This window comes from Lactuca sativa, chromosome 8, assembly GCF_002870075.4.
Source record: "Lactuca sativa cultivar Salinas chromosome 8, Lsat_Salinas_v11, whole genome shotgun sequence".
Classification (NCBI taxonomy): domain Eukaryota; kingdom Viridiplantae; phylum Streptophyta; class Magnoliopsida; order Asterales; family Asteraceae; genus Lactuca; species Lactuca sativa.
The window spans coordinates 71468515-71488699 of record NC_056630.2 but is presented as its reverse complement, the minus strand read 5'-3'; the positions used below and the strand labels follow the sequence as shown (position 1 = coordinate 71488699).

Genomic DNA, 20185 nt, shown 5'->3' with positions numbered 1-20185 from the left:
GAGAATGTCGTTTTAGAGGATCAAGTGGCCACTTTGGAGGATTGGTCAGAGCGACTTGAGGACCAAGTGAGCTCTTTCACTCGAGAGAAGGATGTGCTAGCGAACAGACTGGCAAAGTGTCAACATCAATTGGCTCGAGCCTGTACATGACATTATAAATCATACTTTACGATATATTTTGATACTTAACATTGAAAATCAATATTTTCGTGAAATAAATAATATCCAACTAATTACAAGATTTATATTTATTTATAAAGAATACATTTCTTATAAATAATATATTTGCATCAAGTTGTTGTTAGCGTGACCCTTTAGGATCATATATTATCTATCAATATCATTCTATAACACCTCTTGAGTATATAGATCTTGATGGGTTCTGAGCATTCTAATACTCCTAAGTGTACATGCAATCCTAAATACCTTTGATCTATGTTTTCTCTATTATACATGCAAATATGAACTTTCCAAGGTATTCATCCTAACTAGCATAATAACATTGATTCATATGAATATATCAAGTTAGAATTACATACCTCTTTGATGTAGAATGTCTTCATGAAGCTTGAGTGCCTAGTGCCCCAAGTGTGACACCTCAAATGGTTCATACAACACCAAATACACTTGCAATGACTTGAGAGAAATTGGAACACTTCATAAAATCGGCTAGCCCTTTTTCTCCCTCATAGTGGCCGATTTTGTCACCAATAAGATCTTTATATAGTGTCACAATTAGGGTAAACCCTAATTGTCATGGCTTTCCATTTCCTTGGATCCATGGGTTCAAATACACCATGGAGCATCCATGTAGCATCCTATAGGTTTTAGCCCAACTTGATAATCCATGGAGTCTTAGCCCACTATACAAGTATCGATGATTTACACTATTAACCTATATACTTAATTAGTCTTCTTCTGATCACTTAATTAATCCTAGATTAATTCTTGATCAATACTAATTAAATAATTTTATTAACATATTAGAACTTATAATATATTAACAAACCTTAAGTGTTATTTATCTCATTATAGTCTATCCAAATGCATGATGCCATGCAACCCAAATGGACCATGTTGGGTCGAGTCAAGTCTTACCAATTATAGTTATGGACTTAGACATTAATCCAATAGTCTCCCACTTGGAGAAGTCTAAAACTATTATTGCAAGTAAGACTTCAAGAACCGACTGACAATGGTAGCTCTCAAAAGCTTATGTCGAACTCTGACCTTGCCGATGATCTCTGACCTTTGTCAGTGACTTGTCCATTAGATAAGGGATCATATATTCCTCCATTCTAGATATCATATGGACTGGGACATGGGTTATAATCATTCTCTCTGTCCATTTGTTGTTTCCCGATTTCCGATTTATGACGACAGACTAATTGAACAAATCAAATCAGTCCAGGCCGGACCGAACACTTACATTTTTCATCACCAAATCATCGAGGGACCCACATATATCGCTTTTATCCCGAAGGTAAAAGGAATGGATAAACTTCGACTCATATGGCTTGTTCTACTACTTGTTGAATCATACACAAAGGCACGTTTTATAACATTGAGTTACCGAATGCGTTTTCGTGCAATCAATGTACAACCAACTCATAGTAACAACTCATATATCTAGGTTTGAAGAATATAAGATATTATCGTCTCATGATCACTCGTGATAAAATCCATGAAGTGATTCCAATGAGCGTGGGTTGAATCCAATACTCATAACTTATGAGCACTCATGAGTGTTGTAGCCCTTTGTCCAACATCTTAGACCTCTACAAGCCAACCCATGACAGTCTTGATTCATATCTACTTCCAACATATGACCGACTATGGATGGTTTGAATAACTTAGTCATTCCGGAAGAATAACCTAGTTTATTCTGGAAGTCAAAACATGCAAAATGAAACACAAGAATAATTGAGTCTAATATGGTATCAAAACCTATGAACATAAATAAAACACCTTTTATTTATCATCATATGATTACACATTATTCATTGTATACTGTTTCAGCTATGAATTAAAACACTAGTTGTCCCATGCTCCGAGCATGTTGACTATGTTTTCTAAACACTAGTCATGCCATACACCAACTATGCATACTATGTTTGTCTATGATCTTTACTTTGTGAAATAGATCAATTGAACATAACTTCAATGATTCTGATTTCACAGTCCCAAATCCTTACTGAAAATGCAAGAATTCCAAATTCATGTCATTTACTGAATTCTGTTAGATTCTAAACTTATATGTATTGATCCTCTTGTAATGATTATGCACAAAGTCAGAAAGACTTGACAACAAACATTACAGAGCATTCCAAAGGAGATCAACTCCTTGGAAACATCCTTCTTGCATTAAGTTTCCTAATCTTACACAAATTGAATAATTTCTAACTTTGAAACATTTCCATATTCCATTTTTGACTATCACTTCTGAACAAGAGTTCCCTCCTTACAGATTATGTCAATATGGTCCTTCCAGAATTAACACTATACTTCCAACTGTCCTTGAGCAACCAATCCTTGGTAATCCTTTGATTGTCCTTGACAATTGCTTAATCCTTTTAGTCATATCCAATTCTAGACATTTTCCCTTCTTAATGCCCCAGGCATTTGGAAAATTTTATAAAGGATGAATATAGCACATGTAATCGATCCTGTATCCGAAGCATATGGGACACGATTCATGATGTCTCACATCAAGACTAAACCAGTCTTTTGCTATACTATTTCCATTTCAATTTGCCAAGTTCTCATAATTCAGATTATGAAAAGGGATGCCGTAATCATAATCGAATTTTAGAATGCAAATAATGGACCCATATATAGAATTTTCTTATGTTGAGCCATTCCAACATAACATTCATATATATATATATATATATATATATATATATATATATATATATTCTTGACTAAATATGACTAAAACCTCAATCTAAGCTTTTAGATTTGAGATGAAGTATAATTTCCACTCCCTTAGTTATAGCAAAACAACTCTTTCCCAATTGAAACCTTTTGTTTTCTATAATTAACATTGCTAACTTGCAACATTTATCATAATTATCATGCTCCCACTAACATGATGATTATTAGCATAACACTTATGCTCCCACTAGCTTTGACATGTACTCAGAAATCAGCTGAATTTCTATTGACTTTCTTACCAAAGTTCAGATTTCTGATACTAGATTGCTTTGATAAAACTCTATCAATATCATACACCTTATCTTAGATAGCTCACATGTGTGTCTGAACAATTGTATGAACTATGAAAAGGGATGCCGTAATCATAGTCTCAATTTTTTAGACCTTTGCCACTTCTCACAAGTCCATGTTAGTGTGTCGGTTAACGACACACGCTCCACTAACGACTTTGAGAATGCAAATATCACAATTGCTATCTAGTTAAACTCTACTTAGTGAAAGTGTTTCCTCACCATCATTTTCATGAATAGGAGAGAAACCTTATGACACTTAGATTTAATGGCGTATGTGTTCTTATCCATGTGAATTGTCAAAACCATAGTCACAAGTCAAGGACAATGACAAATCCAACCTCATATGGACTGAACTCAATCTTAATTTCTTGCCATATGGCAGCTCAAGGGCCTGCCATTGCTTCCATGTTGTTGGGCAACCAATTGAGAATTCTAAGAACCCATATGCAAAGCCAACTTTAATTGGAATGGGCACAAAATATGTCAACACGATAGGTTATAAACCTCAAGTCGTGTGCTAGTGAAGAACTTCAGGTTTTATTCTTGATTAGTTCTTGAGACTTTCAAGACCTTTAAGACTCCCACTGTCCTCTTGACATATAAGACTTTCTTTCCAAATATTCAAGAGATAGTGTGGATTCTAATCAAGACAAACACTTCACACAATTGGCCTTAGTTGGTCTTTGTTTTATCCAAAACATCAGAACTTACCAATTTCAAATGTACAAGAGTAGAAAACTTTTACTCTTACATTTGACAAGTGTTTTAAACCTTCTTTAAGACATGTCACTCAAGTTACAATCTTAGAGTATGACTCTAAGACTTGTTTTGAAACGAAGTATGACTCATCTTCTTGATTTGACCACTTCAACAATTCATAACTCATCTTCTTAGCTATCAGAATGCACTTATAGGATGAATTGTGATAAGGTCTCTTAATCATTAATATGATCATATAACATGATACTAAAGTACTCTCCCATCTTTTCAGATTTGAGAAATGTTTATCTTTCTGCCTAAGTTGATTCTTCTTATTCACTCTGTCATACATTGGAACTTTTTCTAATGTCTCAGAATTACACTTAAACTTGTAAGTATAACCATATTTAGTAAGCTATAGTAAATTATGACGAATAGTCATATCGATCTTTTGTGGTGGACTTAATCAGTGCACAAGAATGTGTACTCGATCCCTTAGTCCGTTACTTGACTCACACATCCATGTGAACAAGTAGTTAGTCTTAATTTTTTTCAATGCTTGAAATTTCTCATTCATCATGCTATACAACTTGCATGATTGCAAGTCTCTATCCAACTGAAACTTGGGTGACGAGAATCTTTCCTTATTTGGTAAATTTAGACATTACCACAAATGAGAGAATCAAATTCACTTTCCAATATTGCTATCAGTGGAATCTTATAAGCAACAATTTTCCACAAACACCATTGTAAGGATACATAAGATAAATAAAATCAAAAATTTCCTTTTATTTTAAAACTTTGCGGAAAAACTTATCCTTAGAATCCATATGAAAACTTGTTGTTATCTATTCCTAAGCAATATCTCATAACTCCTAAGAAATAGCTCAAGAATCCGATCTTCAAACTATGCGATAGAAATCCATCTACGCGATCAGATTCGACATATTCTTTCTTTAAGTTCCTTCACTTTTCTTTGATTCTTAAAACATCACCATGTGACCCAGTCACATCATGTATCAAGAATATCAGAATAGAAACTTAGCAGAGTTAGATAGTGGACTTTACCTGAAGTAGAGTCAAACTTATTGACTTAAACGCCCTTAGGTAAATTGGCAGCTTCGCAACCAATGCCCCTTCCTTTGGCAATTCAACATATGGACGCTTTGGTAATGGAACATGGGACTATCACAGACTTAGCCTTTGTCTTTACCATTTGGTCAACCAAGTTGATTATGGTCGATCCCTTTCCATTGGGAAAGCCTGTTTCAAGAGATTTGGGAAGATCATAAATGTCTAAACCAGACATCTTTTTTAGAGATATTCAAGATAGTTGATTTAAAGTCCCTAATATAACACCCAATATGAAATATTATGGCTAGGACCCAACACAATACTTTTATAACTTGGAAGAGGGATGCCGTAATCCAAGCTATAAAATATTTGAAGGTAGGTGAATGACGATTCACCAATTTCCACCAAGATAAACGAAATGTATTATTAGGTTTTAATTGGTTTTGAAACTCCTAGATCTTTTGAGATTCATTGAACTGTTCAATGGCATGTTTCAATATCGAGTGTGCCCTTCAGGTTTTGTGACTGGGATGCCGAGGATCACAAAACAAGGTGTGAAGTAACCATGCAAATATACTTGATACCCTTAATATTTACCCCTTAATCGATGTGCCGGTTAACCACACACGCTCCATCGAGACTATGATAAATATTATGTTACCCTTTGCCTACCTTGTTAAGTTCATGTTAGTGTGCCGGTTAACCACACACACTCCACTAATGTCTTAAACAGAGTGCAAAGTGTAATATCATGGATTAGCACCTTATTCACTTTTTCCTAAGTAACTAAGATTAGGTATTTATAAAAGGTTTAGTTACTTAGTATTTATCATTAATACTTTTAATGAAGGGAGAATTATAGTCCTTGTCCTACCCGTTCGGCTAACGACCCTCCACCAGTCAAGGAAGTGGTGGGTGAGAGTGGACACCCATTAAACTGCCATTTTATAGTCAGTAACCTTATACCCCCTTATAGACCGGCTTCGTGAATGAGGCCTACTAACGGTAAGACTGACTTTACTCTTATACATATATATATATATATATATATATATATATATATATATATATATATATATATATATATATATTAACTTATAATATTATAAAGTATAAGGGTTGAATTTTAACTTTTAAAATTCTAAGGGCTAACTTGGAATTAAAGTATTCATAAGTGAAAACTTTTCAAATTCCAAAACTTGAGGGCAAGCTTTGAAACTATTCAAAACTAATTAATTCCATAACTTATGTGTTTAAAGTAGTTTTAATTAAAAAACTCTTCAAGTTCCATAACTTGAGGACAAATTATGGAAGACTTTAAACTAATAAAAGAATGTAACTCTTCTTTATTTTGTAACTTATGGAATTAATTAAGGTTACACATTTTATTACTTAATGAAGTGACTCTTGAACCTCCATAAATTGAGGACAATTTGTAACCATTGCCAACTTTTATGAGTTTTATGAAACTTAAATGTGACCTTTCATGTAACTTGAGGACAAGTTACGCAAACACATTTTAGAATCATCTCTTCGATTAAAATGGATTGAAAACACATAATCAATTAACTTTTCTATTAATCAAAGCAACTCATAAGAACAAGATAATTCAAATCAAACTTTTTGATGTAATTAGTCTAAACCTTAAACTAATACAAAACATGAATCTATTGACAATTATCTTTGAAATTGGATTAGCATGAACATTACCAAATCAAAAACAAGTTTATAAGGTCAAAAACAGCTTAGGGTAATGTTCCTAGTCCAAGTCCAGCCAAAACAGCAAACAACAAGCTGTCAGCACCCAAAACTCATCGAGTTCCTTAAGAAACTCGTCGAGTTCATGCCCAAAATGATGAACTCGTCAAGTTTTTGGCATAAACCCGTCGAGTTTTATGGTCTGGACAGATTCAACTTTGCAAAAACACATTTGCATCAAGTATAAGAGAAAGCAAGCCTAGGCTCTGATACCACTGATGGGTTTTGAGCATTCTAATACTCCTAAGTGTACATGCAACCCTAAATACCTTGGATCTATGTTTTCTCTATTATACATGCAAATATGAACTTTCCAAAGTATTCATCCTAACTAGCATAATAACATTGATTCATATGAATATATCAAGTTAGAATTACATACCTCTTTGATGTAGAATGTCTTCATGAAGCTTGAGTGCCTGGTGCCCCAAGTGTGACACCTCAAATGGTTCATACAACACCAAATACACTTGGAATGACTTGAGAGAAATTGGAACACTTCATAAAATCGGCTATCCCTTTTTCTCCCTCATAGTGGCCGATTTTGTCACCAGTAAGATCTTTATATAGTGTCACAATTAGGGTAAACCCTAATTGTCATGGCTTTCCATTTCCTTGGATCCATGGGTTCAAATACACCATGGAGCATCCTATGGGTTTTAGCCCAAATTGATAATCCATGGAGTCTTAGCCCACTATACAAGTATGGATGATTTACACTATCAACCCATATATTTAATTAGTCTTCTTTTGATCACTTAATTAATCCTAGATTAATTCTTGATCAATACTAATTAAATAATTTTATTAATATATTAGAACTTATAATATATTAACAAACCTTAAGTGTTATTTATCTCATTATAGTCTATCCAAATGCATGATGCCATGCAACCCAAAAGGACCATGTCGGGTCGGGTCAAGTCTTACCAATTATAGTTATGGACTTAGACATTAATCCAATAGATCTTTCAATCTCCCAATTGCACAAGACTCATTATACATTAATATAGACAATGGTGAACGTCAAGCAACATTTCACTCCCCCTAGTAATACATGACCTAGTGCCTGTAACGTCTCAAAAATCATGGTAAAAATTTTCATTTTTCAAAAACTATTTTCATTAACCATAAGTCATATAAAACATTATTTCCAAAAAGCCATACTCATAAATTAGAGAATCCCAAAATCATCTATCAATAAAATATACAAGGATGATGTGCACAATCATGCCTTCGCCTTTCCCATATCATCTAATGTACCTAAAACCATGAAATCAAATTGTAAGCCAAAGCTTAGTGAGTTTCCCCCAAAGTACGCCACACAACAAAACATATACAAACATGCATGATGGGTCCGTAGTCTCCCAACTGGATTACCCCTGGACAATGTCTCCCAACTGAATTGCCCCTGGCCCACAGTCTCTCGACTATATTGCCCCTGGGTTTGTTGGCCTATAACACAAAGCAGGTCTGCCTCAACTCACATGCACTATGTCGATATATGCAATAGATAAACATATAACCAGAAAGTATAAGTAATCATACAGATCTAACAAATCACTACCACATCGCAACATACTATATACCATGATACATAACACAAACTATTGGGCCGAAATTGGTGCCTTCGACCCATGAGTACAATGAGGAAAAACTCACCTCAAAGCCCCAAAGATATTTGAACTAATCACTATTCCAAATATCAGCTCTACATGTCAACTTTACATTAGAAAGGGACCAAGTCTCAATCCACTACTCAAAATACCCTAAAATACCTAAAGTCAAACTTGGTTAAAGTCAACAATCAACGGTCAACTTCCAACCAAATTAACCCATGCATTACTGTCTTACACCCTGTGTAGCATGATGTTGTCCAACTTTTCCTATTAAGTGCTTAATATAGAAAGTTAACCATCCAATTCTTATATATGGTTCCTATTAGCTCCATAATGGATAAAGTTTCCAACTTAATCCATTAGGATGGTCCGAACAACAAAGATCTAATCTTTAATTCTCAAAGGGACCAAAAATGCATCCTTCTCAACTTAATCCATTAAGTTCAAGTCTCCAACCTTCATATCTGAATCAATATGACGTTTAGATGGATAGTTTTCAACTTTATCCATAACAAGCTCACAAACTTTCAAGATCTAAACTTCATGCACTAAAATTACCAAAAATGCTAACACAACTTGCATGTCTTAATAAACAAGCACCAAAGCACAACTTTCCAAGTCCAATAAGTCCCAAGAGTGTTCTACATAGCTCAAAATGTGTTGGAGTTGCCTCAACTGCCAAAACACAAGCTCAAAGTACCAAAAGTGACAAAAATGACGAAAAATAAGATCTAAGAAATCAATGAGCAAGGTAGAAGCTTTTTACCCACAATGGTCCGGAAATGAAGCAACCTTGTTTGATCTGTACTTGAATCCTTCTTTCATCCACTTTACAGACACCTTGTTCTTCAAGATTCAACCTTCCAATGGAGAAATAAGCTCATAAAAGGTGCCATGGCTAAAAAAAGCAAGAGGAGGCTAGGTTTCTTAAGGAATGATCTTAGGTGATGGAGGCTGGTCATGAGAGGGTTTCCCACAAGTTAGATACCTTAAATAAGGCTCAAAACAAAGAAGCAGGGTTTTTATTTACCGCGATTACGCCTTGCATAACATAACATATTTCATGCATAGGTTATTAAACCCACGTTCAATATTTTAGAATATACGCCCTGCGTAACTTTCCTACGCCATGCATAGCAGTTATGCCTACCGTAACTTTCCTACGCCTTGCATAGGGAAAAACCCCCAATTTCTACTTCAACTTCAATCAACCATAACTTCTTCGTTTTAACTCCGTTTTCAACGTTCTTTATATGAACAGAAAGGTATTGAAGAGACCAACAATTCTATCTAATTACCTTTGAATAAAAACATACTGAAAAAAATCCTTAATTCATGAAAGAAGTATGAAACACCACTTTTCCCATTTTACCCTTTGATGCCAAAGCTCAAACCAAGGCTTAGGTCACATGACCAACGTGATAAACATCCAATAGGGTTTAAACCCTATTCCCTTGAATCCCAAGGCCTTTATGTGATCCATTTATTGTCCAAAATCCTAAAATAAGAAACTTCTCCAAAACAGGATGTTATAGTTCCATTCTATCAGCATCCATTTCCCAAAAGCTCAAAGCTTCAATTGATGTATAAAGGGACCTCATCTTGGAGAGCGGCTGACGCCTTTTCTTTCTTTGTGGCCTTCCAGGTTCCATTCTGACGACCATCTCACGGCAGCTTACGTGGTTTGGAGTCAGGTTGCATCAATATATATATATATATATATATATATATATATATATATATATATATAGAGAGAGAGAGAGAGAGAGAGACTATAGGTGTGTATGTGTATGTTGAGGGGGGTGGGGTGTTTTCTCATACAAAATTTAACAGAAAAACAAATGGTCCATACAAGAGCTTTTAAACTTAAGAACCATTATATAAGACCACATGTATGTATGAGAAAGATCTTTCACTTTTTGAGTGTCACGTTAGTTTTTCCTCACTCACCTTTCCCCCACTAAAAGGCAGGAAATGGTCACCTTTCACCACTTTTTATTTTTTATTTTCTTAAAAAAAATATTTATATAAATATTATACTCATTTTCTAGGGAATTAAAAACCATGAATTTTGATATATTTTATAATTTTTAATAGGTATATAATTTAATAAATATTAAAAAAAAAAAGACCAACCAAACACACGAGGAGAGGGAGTGAGGGATAGGCACCCCTCACTCTTTTCTCGCACCCATCTTCCATCACACGCAATATAGTGTTCTATATATGGAAAATGTTCCCTCAATTATATCCCTCTCCATAGCCTCTAACCTAACAAATTCATCATATGGTTATCAGGTTTTCAACCAACCACCCATACAACACATCCCTCATAAAGATCATATGTTGTATTTATATAGTATGGGGAACCATTTTTATAATTTTGTCTTTGGGAAATCTCCAAAAAAGTATCAATATTTTCGGAAAAGTTACACTTTAGTCCCAATATATTTTTTTGAACGAAAAGGTCCTGAAAACTGGCAAAAATTTACAGTTTGACCCTTTTTGAATGGTTGAAACCGGTACCAAATTAATTCGGGACACTATCCCAAAATATTTGGATTATTCTGTAAACAAAAATATTATGACTTTTCTGTAAACAAAACCCTTACTACTATTATTATTATTATTATTATTATTATTATATATATATATATATATATATATATATATATATATATATATATATTAAAATTCTCCACCCTTAGCTATAGTAAAGTGGCTAAGGGATTGACAGAAATAGTCCCTCAACTTAATTTGGTTCATTTTGTGATTTTTTTTACGTTATGTATATTCTTTACGGTTTATTTTGACATTATCGTATATTCTTTATGTATACATGTTTATGTATACATGTTAGCAATCTAATCTAAGGCGTCATTATCTTCCCCACTGTCACTCTCTCTCTCTCTCTTCCTCCAGTATAGTCTACTATATACAGAAAGCCACCACCTTATCTCGATCCTTCGTCAATCCTCTCTCATACCATGGTTAGTTTAATCTCAGATTTCGTTGTCGGTCATGATAGGATTAGAGACGCGATGAAGATAACCATCAATCGGACTTCGTTTTAGCTTTCACCGACACCGCCTCTTCCATAGCCTCCATTGAAGAAGCAGGAGAACGGAGCGTTGTTGTCGAATGATCTGTCTACCCTAATCTATGGCTTTCTCCACTGATGGCGTTGAAAATTAACACAGCGTTGTTGTCGAATGATGATAAGGTGAACTTTCTCATCGGTTGCGTTGATGTAAACAACGTAGGGTTTTGTTTCCATTCAAAATCTTCATATTTACTAATTTTTCTACTCATTAAAGTGGAACTAAGTCGGTAGGGATGATATTGAACAAAGATGATAGGGTTATTGATCTTTCCTTTTTGCTTGATGATGGCACAGGTCGCATAGACTGCAACAGATGGTATCAGATGATCTAATGCTTACATAGTTACATTTACACTCCCCTCCTATTCTGTGTTTTCACAATATAATTTCCGTGTTTGTGATTTTTTAGGGTTCATGAACGAGTAGACACGAAGGAGATGGAAGCATTAATGTAAATCTCCAATTACTTCTAGGTTTTCAAATGGAAAATTGATTGGAAATTTTGATAGTCTCTTCTTTTTTATCTGAATATTTTGGGCAGAAATCTATGACAGATTCGATTTCATATTCCAGAACAAAAGTCGAAGTAGGTAATGATTGTCATTTTGGAATTTATATATATATATATATATATATATATATATATATATATATATATATATATATATATATATATATATATATATATATATATATATATATATATATATATATATATATATATATATATATTCATTTTCATTTCTGTTCGGTTAACTAGGGATCATAATCAAACAAGTTACTTGATGGGGTTTTAAAACCATTGTCCACTGGGTTTTCAGTTTTGGTTTTGGTTTTGGTTTTGGTTTTTGTTTTGGTCGATAATGAGCTTGGATTATCGGTTAACTGTTTTATCAAACATCGAGTATATTCTATGAAGTTAATTTCTCTTTTCAAATTCCAGGGGAATAATCATACTGCTATTATCGGACTTATACTCATATCATTTTATACTTATATATCAGAATCGATTATTAGCCCCAATAATTGCAGTCAACCACAGTTTAGAGACTAATAATGGAGATGATTACTTTCAAAAGGCACATGAAATACCTGCTTGAAAGCGGCTGTCATAGGGTCTAATTTTGTATGAATTCACCCCTTTGAGAATATGGCATAAAAAGGATATTTGTTTTATGATACCTACACTTTGTTATAAACTTAATAAATTTAGTTATTGCAGCCTTTTGCGGGAACCCTATAAATCTTTACATCTCATTTGGACCGTCCATGAAAAAACACCACGGAACTTGACTCCACTGCTGATGCATCAGAAGTCTAAATGGCATACCGGAAAACAACACTAAAACATTATTCTGATAAGGTCTGATTTTTATAAAAAAAAAATCATACATAACATTTTATTTTCTTTATTTTTTTTTTTTTTTGAAAATATGCCTAAATATAACGTTTTAATAATCAACTTTACCAGTGTATTTTCTTTCTTTTAGAGAAGGCAAACATCAAAGATTGTATTTTGATTTTAGTCGTTGAAAAAAATAGCACTCTCTTAGATCATTGTTCCCTCCTCTGCTTAATCACTACCCATCTATAATTTTGGTTATAGGTTCTCTTTATATGTTTATTTTTGAAGTATTGTCGCTTCTTTTTTAATAACAATTGTTGCTTATTTATGGTTATTTTTGAAGGATTTGAAGAACAAACAGAGAAGTTGCAAGCTAGGGAAGCCAATTTCAGGAAGAGGGAAGAGGTACTCAAGAAATGTCGTCTACATATATGTTTATCATCATTTAAATATATTTTTAAATACGTAGTCACTCATAATAGTAATTACTTGAGTAGTTAGCAAACCAATGAATGAAAAACTACATTTTTTAACAGATACACAAAAATCTTCAAATAGACAAATAATTCACTACAATTATTAGATTCATAATATAACAGTTTAGCACATACTAATCCCCATTTTTCTTGACATTTATTTGTTTTGGTTAGGATATTTAAGGCCCATTTTTGTTTTCTGACTTTTTATTTTTAATGTCTTGAAATGTGTTAGATCTTGCTAGACTTGATAGCCGATGTGTCTTCTGTTAAGTGTATTTTCATAAGCGATTACATGGTGGTCTAATGACCAGCTTACCATCTGATGCTATAAGTGGGTATATTTTATTATGCCATCAAATCTAGGTTTTTGGAATGTTTACATTTTAAAGTTGGTTGCTACTTTAAAGTTTTCTTGACCATAAATTTATAGAAACCAATTTTAATTTTCTCTTGTGCTATGTTGCTATTTGTAGAGATACTTTTTTTGCTAAACCATATATTACCTCTTTGCCCTCCGGACCCGTTTATGCGTGTGGAACGAAAGCATGAACAGTTGAACCGGGTTCATCCAAACGTGCTTCATTGGACTGATGTTAAGTGGGTTTTTTTTGCATATCTTAGAACAAAATACTAAAATAGGGCAATGTATTTTCATTTTAATGTTTAGCTTTATGTAATTTGGATCCTTTTTTTCTGCAAAGAGCAATGTCCTCTATTTTTATTATTTTAAGCATCAAAATTGTAGAAGGGCGAATTGCAGAGAATAGCATTATACTTAACTGTGGCTACCAATTAAGACAATGTACTATACTTTAACACAAAAACAACACCTTCCAACCCCCGCAACGCGGGGGAATGCATCTAGTTATTATTATTATTATTGTTGTTGTTGTTGTTGTTATTATTATTATTATTATTATTATTATTATTATTATTATTATTATTATCATTAGCATTAGCATTAGCATTAGCATTAGCATTATCATTATTATCATTATTATTATCATTAACATTATGATTATTATTATTATTATTATTATTATTATTAAGACTTTTCTGCAAACAAAAAACATGTACTGATTAGGGCAGAAAGCTAATTACATAGTCGTTGGTGAAGCCAGAATTGAGGTAGATAACATAAACATGTTAAAAATGATGGGATTTATCTAGAAAAGAGTTGTATGTCCTGGGTGATCAAGAGAACAGTCCAATGAAGAAACTAAAAATGAAGGATAAATCACCAAAAAGATCAATGTATTGTCAATCGAGCTGACAATGCAAGTATCTTGTGCATTTTAAACAACTTTGATGATTTTTAATATATTATTGTCCAAAGACTCCATATGTGGCAGATCATACATGTTATGTGACAATGTGGAATGTCATTTTGGGTTGGAGATGTGACATCCTCATTTTCTCGGCCAAAAAAGACCGATTTTTGTTTATGCTTTATAAAAATCAGAGTACTTCTTTTCATAAAAATTTTGTGGAATTTGTTCCTAGAAAAACATGATAAATACGTTATTAAAACATTTTCGAAGAAACGTATTTTATTTATTTTAAAACGTTTGGGATGTCATCGTCAATACAGAAACATAAGCATAAACAGAACTTACTAGTGATCTACATCTCTTTAATCTCTCAGTGTAATGTCACTTCATATCGACACCTGTGATATAAATAAACTGAGTGGGTCAAGTTGGGAAACCTGATGAGTACATAGGGTTTTCAACCCACAATAATATAATTATTATGTTCAAACAAACAAACAATCAACCCAATTACCAATCCTCATTATCTTCTTTACTCTTAAGGATCTACCCTAAGAATCAACCATTCCTCGTTCATACATTCCTAAGGATCATCCTAAGGAATCAACACGAAGTCCATCGTCACCGGGGTTTAGGCACTAAGTCTGCATAGTCGTCGGGATTTACACAACAGGCACTAAGTCTGCATAGTCACCAGGGTTTTGGCACCAAGTCTGCATGATCACCAAGGTTTAGGCATCAAGTCTACATGATCACCAGGGTTTAGGCATCAAGTCTGCATGATCACCAAGGTTTAGAGTACACCGAGTGAACACATCATTCACAACACTTACAGGTTGCGAGCCTGCTAGTGTTCCACTGGACTGTCTAGAATAGTTTGTGGTTGTGATCCATACTCTGCTGAATGACGGGGCCATCGTTTGGGAAAAGGCTTCTCACATCGTTCACCTCTCACCCTCACCTCGTGGTCTATAATACCTCTCAACTCATCGTCCAACTTATATTCCATCTATTACATCTACCCATGTTTACCCCAACATTTTTGTAGATATAAAATACATATACATTTTAAATCCTTTAAAACATGTATAAAATCGTTCAACTAGCATAGACAGCAAGTAGTCAGATAATACGCACACATAACACATAATTTATATAGAATACTTCATATCTATGTGTAAGATGAAAGGGACCATGCACTCACCTGAAAGGTGGTGACTCAGCACTCGGACAGCGCTTCGATACTCTCAAAATGATTTCCTTCGATAAAACCTAGTATCAATACCACTAGGGTTTAGTCTAACGATAACCGCGACAAATTACTAGCCTAGCTATTATTTTTATTATATAAGTGTTAAATAACACTCAATATAACTCATAATAATATCCCAAATAATTATTTTAAAGTCCAAATAACTTTACTATAATTATTTGAAAGCTATATTAAAAGTTGCGTAAGCGTAGCTCACTTACAGCGGATTTTAAAGAAAATCTGGCTTTGCTCGGAGCAGCGTTTCGAAACCGAAAGACCCTTTTTTCTCAGGACTCCAGGAGCCTCGGGGTTTCCTTAGGGTGCTAGGGGATCACCTAGGCTTAGGGGAGGGTTAAAACCCTTAGAGAGAGAAAGAAACTAGAGAGAATGAGAAATGGTGTGAAAAAATGCGGAGACCCTCGCTCCCTTTTATGCCTTGCGAGGCCTCGGACTACGCTGGGCGTAACTTCGGATAGGGTCCAACTACATCCAGCTGTCTCACACTTCGAAAGAGGATAAGGACCGAGGGTACGTTGGGCGTACCGAACTCTGACGCGGGGCGTAAGGCGAAGCGAGGTGACATGGCATGATCCGAAGGGCGCTCTACGATCGGCGATGGACGGCTGCGATGAGGCCGCGCCATCCATCTCACATCAGATTTCTTAATTTGCACACTCAACTTTAAAAATTTGTAACTTTCGCGTATGAGCTCCGTTTTCGACGTTCTTTATATCCACACGAAGGTCGGAACATTAGACATGGCAATGGGGCGGGTTTGGAGCGAATCGACCTTAATCCAAATCCTTTTAACAAATTCCAAAAGCCGATCCAAACCTGCTCCGTAACCCGCAGGGTTTTGAATAATCAAACCCATACTCTTATCCACCGAATTAGCAGATATCCCAACCCGCCCCGTAACCTGTAGGTTTTTTGAATAATCAAACTCATTTTACTTAAATCATAAAATAACATTTGTTAAATAGAACAAATGTTGATTTAGAAAACACATTATCTACTCGAAGAGTTTCGATTAGAATCAAAATCATTATTGTAGTTACTTCCGATTGGTTTTTGACCCTCGATTGCATTGACAGAGAATAGCAATTACAAACTTTATTTCGATTGATAAATGAAATTGGTGATTATATGATGAAATACAAATGAAATGACATCATGATTTTTGGGAGAAGACTGGAAGTCTAGAAGTTGAGTCCTCGAGTCCTATGTAAAACCAGTTTAGTCTTTGGACTTTCGATTGGAATTTAAAGTAAAACTTAGGAAATATAAAATATAAATGTATAATTGGGTTATAAATGGAGCGGATCGGTGATAATCCATACCCGACCCTTTTAATAAAAGGGTTAGCAGGTACGGGTCGTTAACGGGTAAATGGATCAAAAACTATGTTCCAAACCCGTATAATTGTTAAGGGTTTGGATCGGATCAGGGTCAAAACCCGCTCCATTGCCAGGCCTACGGAACATACTCTACAACTTTCGTTTAGACTCCGTCGGCTAATTTTGATGCTATTTTAAAAGTCATATTATTAACAGGCCGGGACAGGATTGGTCCGTTAAATTCTCATAACTTATTCATCCGATGTCCGTTTTCGCCCATCTTTTTCTTTTTACGCTACTCTTAACGATATCTTCGATTCTCGTTCAGTTCGTGTCGGCTAAAAACCGCTCAATCTAATATTCGAATTTCGATTTGTACACTGCTAATCCGAAACTTCGAAAAATCATAACTTCCTCATACGAAGTCAGATTTGGGCGTTCTTTTTATGGACGCTCTTGTTTTAACTTTCGTTTAGATTGCTAAGGCTAAATCTCGCTCTATCGTAAATTCACTATTTATGCTTCCCGGTATCGTGTCGGTTCCGTCGCGAAACTTCGACGGGTCATAACTTCTTCGTTATAACTCGGATTTCGGCGTTCTTTATATCTACGGAAACCTTGTAACATACTTCAGCTTGGTTAAGATTATTTATTCTAAATAATATTTTGCCGAAAAGTCATTTTCGACACTTATTGCCTCTAATTTGACTAGCCCGGATCTGCGGGCATTACAATTATCTCCCCCTTAGGATGATTACATCCCGGGATCATCAATGAAACAGGGATCGTATAATGACTCCATACGTCATCTCTTCATCCTAGGTAATAATTATAACTTCTATATTCCTTCAAGTCTATCTCTTAGACTTATTGACTGTAAGCAGTACTCGATCGTGCACCTGCTTTCTATCTCAGGTTAGACTCCAAATTATGACCTATCATCATGTGATGCACGTTTAGACTCAGGTCTCTTAGAGTTAAATTCCAAAACATACTATACCTTCCTTCATGTTCTAATGTGAGAAAATCACATGTTAAAAGGTAACATTTCTAGCTACAAGCAACTTTTCGTGATACCTCTACTGTTCGCTTTTTATTCCAATCTTCCGTCTTAAGTCAGATGCTACATCGAACTTGGTTCTTTGAACCACGTAACATACTCATCGTAGTCGGACTCGATTCGATATGACCACTAGGGTCGGAATATCAATAATCTTTTTAGTCATTACCGAAATGATGGTAACGACATAATTGAATAAAACGGTATCAATTACTAGCTTCTTGGTAACCTCGTGACTTTCCCTGATCCAAGCGTGAGTCCTTTGCTTCCGGTAGTATATGCATCTACTACCTTTCACACCTACTCATACTCGTCCCAAGTATTGTCTTGCAATTTTCCAAGTCACCATACAAGAAAATCACATAACAGTTTAACATATCAGATAACAAAACGAAGGCTTTATTATTTCTTGAAATGATTACATAGGTGTTCAATTTCACCCTAGACTATGCCTCTAATAGGCTACATCATACGATACTATGGCTACTGCATAACTTGATCTTCGGATATGAAGTCCTCATCTGGTGATATGGACATATTTAGTTATAAAATTCATGCATTATCTTAATACTTTATGTTGTTTTTGTCTCATTTAATGAACAAAAGGTGCTTAATTAGTTTATAATTTCATTTTTCAGAAACAATTACATGCTCGGGTGGAAAATGAAGCGGAACTAGCAATTGGAGGCTTGGATCTTGGATTTTGAAGAAAGAAGGATTTTGCTGGACAGCTTGACCCCTCGTCAGTGTTTTGGCCATATCTCATGAACCGTAACTCCGATTGACGAGATTCAAAATGTTCTGAAAAGCAGACACAATTTCGGACGACTTTCGTGTTTTGAGAAAATGCTGATTCGAAACGTACTAGGCGAGTAGGGTCGATTACTCGGCGAGTTGGTCAGAAGTTTCGCGATTCTGGACGTGCTGACTTGCCGTACACGGGTTTTAAGTGATGTACTCGGCGAGTAGGTCACTGGACTCGCCGAGTAGCCTCTGTTTTGTGAAAATCTATATAAAGGGACTTTCAGATCGATACCCTAGCATGGAGAGAAACCCTAGGAGGCTGAGAAACGATTGGAAGTGCTGCTAGGTCGTGAGGAACTAAAGAATCAACCCTACATTCAATTGTGAAGAGAATCAAGACAATTTTGGTTTATTCTTAGTAACTTTTTGATTTGAATCATGTTTATATACTTTGATTTTGTTTTTGAGTTTATGTTTACTGCAATCATGAGCTAAAAACTTATTCTTCTATTAGGGTAGACAATTTTGTGAACATGGATTGATTATTTGAGTAGGATTATTTTTAATTGGTAATTATGTTTTGTTAAGCTTGTTAAAGAACCTTATGTGTTGACAATAACTATTCTTTTGTTAACAAATTAGTAATTAAGTTGTATGAACATCTCTTAGTTACTAATTTCATATGATTTATTGTGACCACATAGTTGTATGTCTAGGAATAACGAATGTGAAACTAGAATTAACTAAAAGATAGGTAAGTTAATGTGTGAGATTGTTTGATGAACATCAGCAATAGGTTAATTGAAGGGTCAATTTAATTAACCATTACAAGTCTTACTTAACCCGAATCAATAATCTAGGAAACCCTTTAATTTAGACAACTGGCCATTGCTTGAGTTAATTTGTTTTCTAAGAATTAGGAATAGCGAACGTGAACCTAATTATCTTAATCGATAGCCAATGAAGAATTAATCTGATACATTAAAATCATCCATGGGAACAAATGACTCGTACCTAAACAGAAGTCCTCTTTACTATTGAATTTAGTTAGTAATTAATTGTTTCAGTTGCTAGTTAGTTAATTTGTGTGTTGGTTATTCTAATTAAGTTTCTAATCTTGTAAAACTAGAGAAAACCTCCATTTTGTTATTTGTTTTATTTAGATAATATTAGCATTTATTTTAATTGTTTACCGTTCCCTGTGTTCGATACCC

The 20185-nt window shown here is 34.5% G+C and overlaps 1 long non-coding RNA gene across 7 annotated transcripts; it reads left to right on the top strand.

The window, feature by feature from the left end:
* Positions 1–11248: 11248 nt before the first annotated feature.
* LOC111902628 (uncharacterized) lies at positions 11249–14167 on the top strand. Of its 7 annotated transcripts, none has more exons than XR_008225665.1 (5): positions 11249–11603; positions 11778–11799; positions 11893–12073; positions 12706–12846; positions 13172–14167. It is a non-coding gene; the product is annotated as an uncharacterized LOC111902628 (long non-coding RNA). The 7 variants fall into 7 exon arrangements; XR_008225666.1 differs by having other exon boundaries at positions 11698–11799; XR_002853879.3 differs by having other exon boundaries at positions 11249–11799; positions 13172–13233; positions 13781–14167.
* The last annotated feature ends 6018 nt before the right edge of the window (positions 14168–20185 follow it).